Source organism: Capsicum annuum, chromosome 5, assembly GCF_002878395.1.
Source record: "Capsicum annuum cultivar UCD-10X-F1 chromosome 5, UCD10Xv1.1, whole genome shotgun sequence".
Classification (NCBI taxonomy): Eukaryota; Viridiplantae; Streptophyta; class Magnoliopsida; order Solanales; family Solanaceae; genus Capsicum; species Capsicum annuum.
In genome coordinates this window covers 125,576,943-125,584,426 of record NC_061115.1, presented here as the reverse complement: position 1 = coordinate 125,584,426, position 7,484 = coordinate 125,576,943, and the positions used below count along the sequence as shown (strand labels likewise).

The window sequence follows — 7,484 nt, the reverse complement described above, 5'->3', positions numbered from 1 at the left end:
TTTGTTTTTCTTTTAAATTATTATTATTTTCAAATTTAAATATATAATAAAATAATTATTAAATAGTTAGAGTTTATTTAGGACTCTTCAACTATGATTGCTAGGTTTAAGCTAATAAAAATCTTTTGTTTTTGTTTTAAAGTATTATTATTTTCAAATTCAAATATATAATAAAATAATTATTAAATAGTTAGAGTTTATTTAGGACTCTTCAATAATTATTAAATTGTAACAATTTTTATGCATTTGTTTTATCATCTTGTACGGAGTTGTTTACCATAATATTTTTATTTAAAATTTTACCTATAATTTAAATAAGTTTTTTTAACTACTTATATTTATTTTCAATATTTTTTATTGAATTTCAATTTTAATTGTTGATATTACCTACCTACGAATTTAAATTATATATTTTCTTATAAAATATTATAAATGAATAAACTATAGTACTTGTTGAATAAAATTACAAATGTGATTATATTTATATGTTTTTTATTAAATATTAAAAATTAATAAAATATAGTACTTGATGAATGAATTGCAATTGTGATTATATTTATCCAAGAACATTCAAATATTTTGAGTTGATAAATATTTAATTATATCTTACTTTCTAATGCAATACACCTAACACAAAATCAAATTATATAAATCCAACTATTTAATAACATTTTAACTATGTTTCTTGAATTTTATCAGTGTTTAATTATTGTTACTTTTATCTTATTTAGTAAGATTCTAGTAACATAATCTTATTCATATAGAATAATTTTTTCCATAATTTAAGAGATTTTCTCATCTCAAGTTCATATTTTCCTTAAAAAAGAAAAAAAGAAAACCAAATAAAATGATATTCACGATCACCTTTTACTTAAATAAAAAGAAAAAAAACTAACTTATGTTGGTTTGCTAAACCTACAAACCAAACCCAAATAAATACCATCAGTTTTTCTTTTTCTCACATGAAATATGAATTAAATTAAGTTCATTTAATTGACTAGAGTTAAAGAATCTATATATATATATATATATGATCATGAAACCCATTTATCTATTTTATCAGATTTTTGACCTTTTTCTCTCATTTTAATATAGTAAATAAATAATTAAATTCAATAAACTAGTGTTTAATGCAATTAAAGGTGCACTAACAGAAAAATTGAAAGGACGACTCTCTTAAAAATGCTAGAAGCAAAGAGAGCCAATGAATAACGGAAGGAAGGCTTCTAATGGTTTTGGAGTGTTTCTTAGTGATGGGAGTTGGCGAGGGAGTCAAGATTGAGAAAGAGGTGAAAGAAGTGCTTGACAAAGCAGTGTTTTTATGGAGAAAGAGGTTGATTTCTGAAGGAGGTTTACGAAAAGCTTATGATATGGATGTGAGGGTTTTGCTATTGCTAATTGGATGTTTTGGGATTCAAAGAGGATTTACTAATGTGGATATCAGGGATTTGCTTCTGCTAAGTCCATTTAAGAAGAATATGAATGGTGCCATCATGCAATCAAATGTCTTCATGGCAAAAAAATGTAAATATTTTTTACCCTACGATGGACTTCACTTCTTACATACTTAAAGGGAAAACAAATCTGACCATCAGCACTTGCTTGGTGCTGCTCTTTTGAAAAAATGTATACTTAAAAGAAGGCTTCCTTCCCTTCTATTTACTGGTGTCTTTCACTACTTGATGTTGCTTACTTCCCCTGGTACTGTCCTTTCCTTTTTATTCATGTCAATAGCTTCAAGGCATTTTCCCTTTTCCTTATCATACCTAAAAAGACACCAAGAGACCTTGAGGATCTCTATTTAGAGATAGGTGAGTAAAGATCTTGAATGAAGGCTTATTTTCATGTTCTTGATATCATTGAACCATTAGATTGTTGCTTAGTTTGTTAACCATGCATTATCGGTTGGTCTAATTGTTACAGGATTTTTCCATAAGAATTGGGATTTGTTTTTTTCCTTTTCTTCTGTGGATGCTATGACGTCCTCTATGGGAAAAGCCAGTACTTCCTTCAAGTTTTTACATTCATAATCGCTAGATTTAGCTACATTGACACCATTGTCCCCTCCTAATAGCAGAAATTTAATAAAAATGCTCTCCTATATTGACTCATGTACACGGAAATATATGTTTGAGTGTTTCATATAACCATTTCAGAGGATGCCAATCCCAAAATCTCTGAAGATATAGCAATACAGTGCTAAAAAGAACAAAGAAAAGGAAAGAGATGTTCGTATTAGCACAGAACACAGAAGAAGCAAATTAAATAGATGCATTAGTGAATAGATAGATTGTATTTTCTTATATTGAAGCTCTTTAGTTGTTTTGTAAATCATTTCCTTGTAAGCGTTATTGAGTACGTTTACGTGTGTGTTTTTGTGTTGGAAAAACAAAACAGGTGGAATTCTAGATCTGTGTTTTGGTGACCCTCTTTGAATGGCTACCTGGTATAGTCTATGCGATTTGGGTTCGCACCAAGTGATCTTCCCATGGTAAATTTTCTCTGGCTTGTGGTTTTTGTTGATTTCTTACTTGCTATATGGTATTTGCAGACGATTAAGAAAAATGTCATTGGCTCAATTAATATGTTGGGACTTGCCAAGAGAGTCAGGGCAAAGTATGAATCTGCTTCAACCGTCAGTTACTCTTTCAATAATAGATCTTTATCTAACTTCATTGTTCGAGCAGGATCTTACTAACATCAATACGGAGATCCACTCCTTCACCCTCAAGAAGAGAGCTATTGGGGTAATGTTAACCTAATTGGTAAGCATTTGTAACTTTCTGAAGTTGCAGCATCTGACTGTTTGACGCTAAGCAAATCCTTGATTATCTGCCATAGTAAGAATCTTAAAATAGATTTGCTTCATTCATAAAAAGCTTTTAGGAGAACTTATGCTTTAATTAAGATGTTGGTGACAATCATATCTGTGATGAACTTGTGGGTCTGTCATAGTCACTCATAGAAATTGTCTAACCTTTGTTTTTAATGGAAATCACTATATGCATAAATATGATGAGCCACTGCAGTATCTTTTCAGTGTTTTCCACAGAAATATGTTCCCCTCAGTTATGGGAAATTGATTGCCTTCGCTTGTGAATTTTAGGAGTAAGAAGTTGTTATGATGAGGGAAAAAGAGCAGTTGAGACTTTGATGTTTGGGTATCACAGGCAGCATGGAATAAGTATAGCACTTCCTACGTATATATGTTTGTGAACGGCCACGCTTGCAACTACTTTTGTTTCAAATATATTAGATTTGTTTTGTAAAATTCTGCATCTTAAAGAATGTTTTTGCTTTTTCTAAATGGTGGCATGTATACCAGAAATAAGAATTTCTAGAATCTTCAACACTTATAGTCCACGAATAAACATAGATGATGGCCGTGTTGTCAGCAATTTCATTGCCCAGGCAATTCGATAATATTTTGAAGATGACCATCACTCTTACCGTTCTATATTTAATTGTATTCTAAGAATTAACATTTGGTGTAATTTCACAGTGATGAACCCTTGACTATTCATCTGCGTGGAACACAAATGCGGAGCTTTTGTTATGTTTCTGACATAGTATATAACAGTCTATGATCCATTGTATTTGATGTTCATTTTTTGTCTTTATCTTTTTCTCTTACCTTTGTTTCTAAATGATGAAAGTTGATGGTCCTATTCGTTTTATAGAGAGAGATAATACTGGACCAATCAATATCGAGAATCCAGGTTAGCTTCCATTGATTCGGTTTTTGGCGTGTCCAAACAAAACCCATTCATCCAATTTGCTTACATCAACTCAAATAACTTATCCTCTATGGAATCAGGTGAATTCATAATGCTTGAACTTGCTGAGAATGTGAAGAAGGTAATCCACTAAACTTGCACTCTACTTTGTATTCACATAACACATTTGCATTTCTTACCACAAACTATTGTCGGGGCGCATCAATCTATCTCTTTTCTAACAAGTTCATCCAAATCCAGTATCTTCACGGAGTATGACACACACGCGCACACAAATACATACACTGGTAGAATTATCTATATCGACCAGTTCAGGTTCAAGGTAGGCTGATCAATGTGTGGAAATGGAGATTAGCATTGGTTTTTGGTTCCACCACTGGTCTCTAAATTGGTAACGAGAAAGCATAAAAATGTTAGAGGGGAAATAAAAAAATTGTAGTGTTTGTCTGTCCGTGAAAACATGTGATTTTAAATATATAATGAGTTTGATGTTAAGAACCTTAAAGGCTGAACCTAGTAAGTTAACATCTTGAATCTTCCTCTAACTATAATAGTTGTTTTGCAGCTCATCAATCCAGACGTGCAGATTATCATAGTGGAAAATACACCATACGATCCTCGACAGAGAAAGCCAGAAATCACCAAGGTAAAAACACTACTCGGATGGGAACCAACGGTCAAATTATATGATGGTATTCCCCTTTTGGAGGACGATTTTCATGTCAGGCTTGGAATCCCTAAAAAGAATTGAGCTGTTAAAAAGAGATATTTTTATGTTTACATTATCTGATAAAAGGATGTTTACTTGGTATGAGTCTTGCTTCTCACTATTTTATTGCATGGCCATTATGACTTCGTGGTATATGTAAATTTTCTCAATTTCACCTCTTCCTCTGCTTCCTTTAATTGGCGATTTAAAAAATAGTTTCTGAAATTTTGCACTTCATTTCCTTTTAAGCATTATTGAGTACGTGTACGTGTATGTTTTTGTGTTGGAAAAATAAAACAGGTGGAGTTCTGGATCTGTGTTTTGCTGACCCTCTTTGGATGGCTACCTGGTATAGTCTATGCGGTTTGGGGTCCTCACCTAGTGATCTTTCCATGGTAAATTTTCTCAATTTCACCTCTTCCTTCATGTACACTCATAATTGTTAACATATAACATTTGTACATTATATAATATTTTGTAAACGGTGTGCATAGTACATATACCAATGTATCTGAATCTCTAAAGATAAGTAAAGATTAATTCCTTTAGCGTATCTGCATGGTATGAGATAAGAAAAACATGTGGTAGTGGCTTTCATCCCTGTGAAGGGAAATCTAGATTTGTACTGCATATCTTAGGGTAGAACGTATTGTTTCATTCGTGAAAAAAAAATTTGGAGCTATTGATATTAAATGAGCTGAAGCAACTATTTGTGCCCTTGGTGAATGTGGCGTGTACTTTCTTTTATCACAGAGCTATTCGTGCTCTTGATTCAACATAAAGTACCTGCACATCTTCCTGGTTTTTAAGTAAAGTGATTTAGTACTCTTACTCAAGTAAGTCTTGCTTATAAGGACTAAATATCAAGTTCTAGATGTTGTTGTTTGAATGAGATGAACAAGAAAAACATCTTGGGATATAAGCTGTCCTGGAGTTACTTTATTACTTCTCATTGTGTCTGTTTAATATCTCTTTACCTCTGTAGATACAAATGGAATAAAAAATGACTCTATGCATCAAACAATTATTCTTCTCTTTTTCTATTGTGTTTCCTACTTTGAGTGAATGGAAATATAAGAAATTCTTGATGAACCAAGCAAGTTATGTGTTTTAAGTTTACACTTGCTTAAAGTTCTCAGGCTATTTTCATAAGAGCTATGGCGGAAATATGACAAGAGTACTGGCAATGCAGAGTTCTGTCTGAATACAACAATGGTGACGTGGCGCTCTAATATTTGAGTATGGCTATTTATCTTTTTCTCTCAAATTTTTAGGCTGTTTAATACATTTATTAGGATTAAAAAAATAATTATTCATTATTTTTCAGATTTAATATCCTTAGGTTACTTCTCATTTAACCCCATTAAATAGCCGTAGTAAAGATCTAATTGAATGGCCTTCTTTATTTGCATATTTTAATGATGCATTAAAGAAAAAAAATTCAAAAGTCATAAACATATTGGATTGACCTTTTACATCAAACTGGTTATATATATATATATATATAGAGAGAGAGAGAGAGAGAGAGCTCAATAGAAAGAAGTTGAAAAGAAACATGGCTTCAAGATTGAATTTTTTCAAGGAATTAGTTCTTATGAAGGTTTAAAGGTTGATAATTAACGCTAATGAAAATAAAATTATTTTGCAGCCAAGTCTAGATGATGTTGCTTGCAACAGTTGCATATGTTCTATGCATCCTTGGGATCATCTTAATCTACATTTGATACATGCCTCAACTATCATACCTTCTGAATATTTTCATCTCCTAGACGTTATTACTCCTTCAAGTTTCTTGCATTATACATTTTGTTGTGGGAATAATTCTATATTACTTAATTGATGTCTTTTTGTACGGCAGATGGTGCTAATTTATAAAACATTGTTTGGATGGTTGTTATGTACTGATTTATAATGTATTATGTTATGTTGTATGGCACTGATTAATGAATGCAATACTTAATAGATATTGTATCATTTTTCGTCGTTAGAACTACTATAAAAAGGTAGGATAAATGTTAAAATAAGATTATTAAATATCAATTAAACATAGAATAAGAAAGAAACATGAGGTAACGATGCAATCAAACCGAATCAATTGTTATATAAAATGACATTTTTCTTCGTTACCTAACAATGACATTTAAAAATACAATAAAATTTAAGTGACAATAAAACAAACATTATATTTAAACTAAAATCATAATATAACAAAAACAACAGGTAACAACCATCCAACCACACTAAGAAGAAGTCACTTCCTTTTTCCAATGAAGCTAATTTATTTGGAAGATCGAAAATAATTTTTTAAATATCATAAGAAAATAATTTTATGAATCCATCTTTTTCGCGCGGTCAAATTTACTAGTACGTAAACTAAAGTAGTAGATTTTCATAAAAACAAAAAAATAAATAAAATGGTCTTCACAACCCTCAGCCCTATAATCAGCTCAGATCTAATAGTATTCAACTGATTCAATTCTAATATCAAAAGCGATTCGAGCAATCTATTCAAGCTCTGTATCGTCAGTCAGATACCATGATTCGATACCTTTTCCGTCAGATACAGAATTAAGTAATCTCAGTGTAACTCAGTCAGATTTTTTGAGAATCATGATCAGTATCAGATTCAGTTCAGTTGAGAATTCAGTTCAGAGCCTTTCAGTTGAGAGTAGAAGCTAGCACCGTATGAGGAAAGGGATGACGGCTTTCCCGTCAGAGAGGCTGAGTCGGTAGGAGCAATCCCTGAACTCCAAAACTGTGTAGTCAGTGTAGGATGTAGGATTCCCCATCAGTAGAGGTTGTCACCGTCAGAGAGGTTTGACTATTCTATTGCCTCAGGCCGACTTCCTGTGAGGTTCATCCTGTCTGAGAGGCTTAAGCAGAGAGGTCTTTACCCGTGGCATGGTATTGACACCTTTCCAGTTGGGGTTACAGGTTCGACCCCACCTGTGGTAGGTTGGGGCATGTCAGTTAAGTAACTACTTCCAACAGTTGCAGTTTTAGTATCAATCCTCAAAAATTAAGAGTGTGTGGTAGCG

The 7,484-nt window shown here is 32.1% G+C and overlaps 1 pseudogene; it reads left to right on the top strand.

Annotated features, from left to right (window-relative positions):
• Positions 1-1,253: 1,253 nt before the first annotated feature.
• On the top strand, positions 1,254-4,845 carry LOC107852822 (annotated as a pseudogene).
• The last annotated feature ends 2,639 nt before the right edge of the window (positions 4,846-7,484 follow it).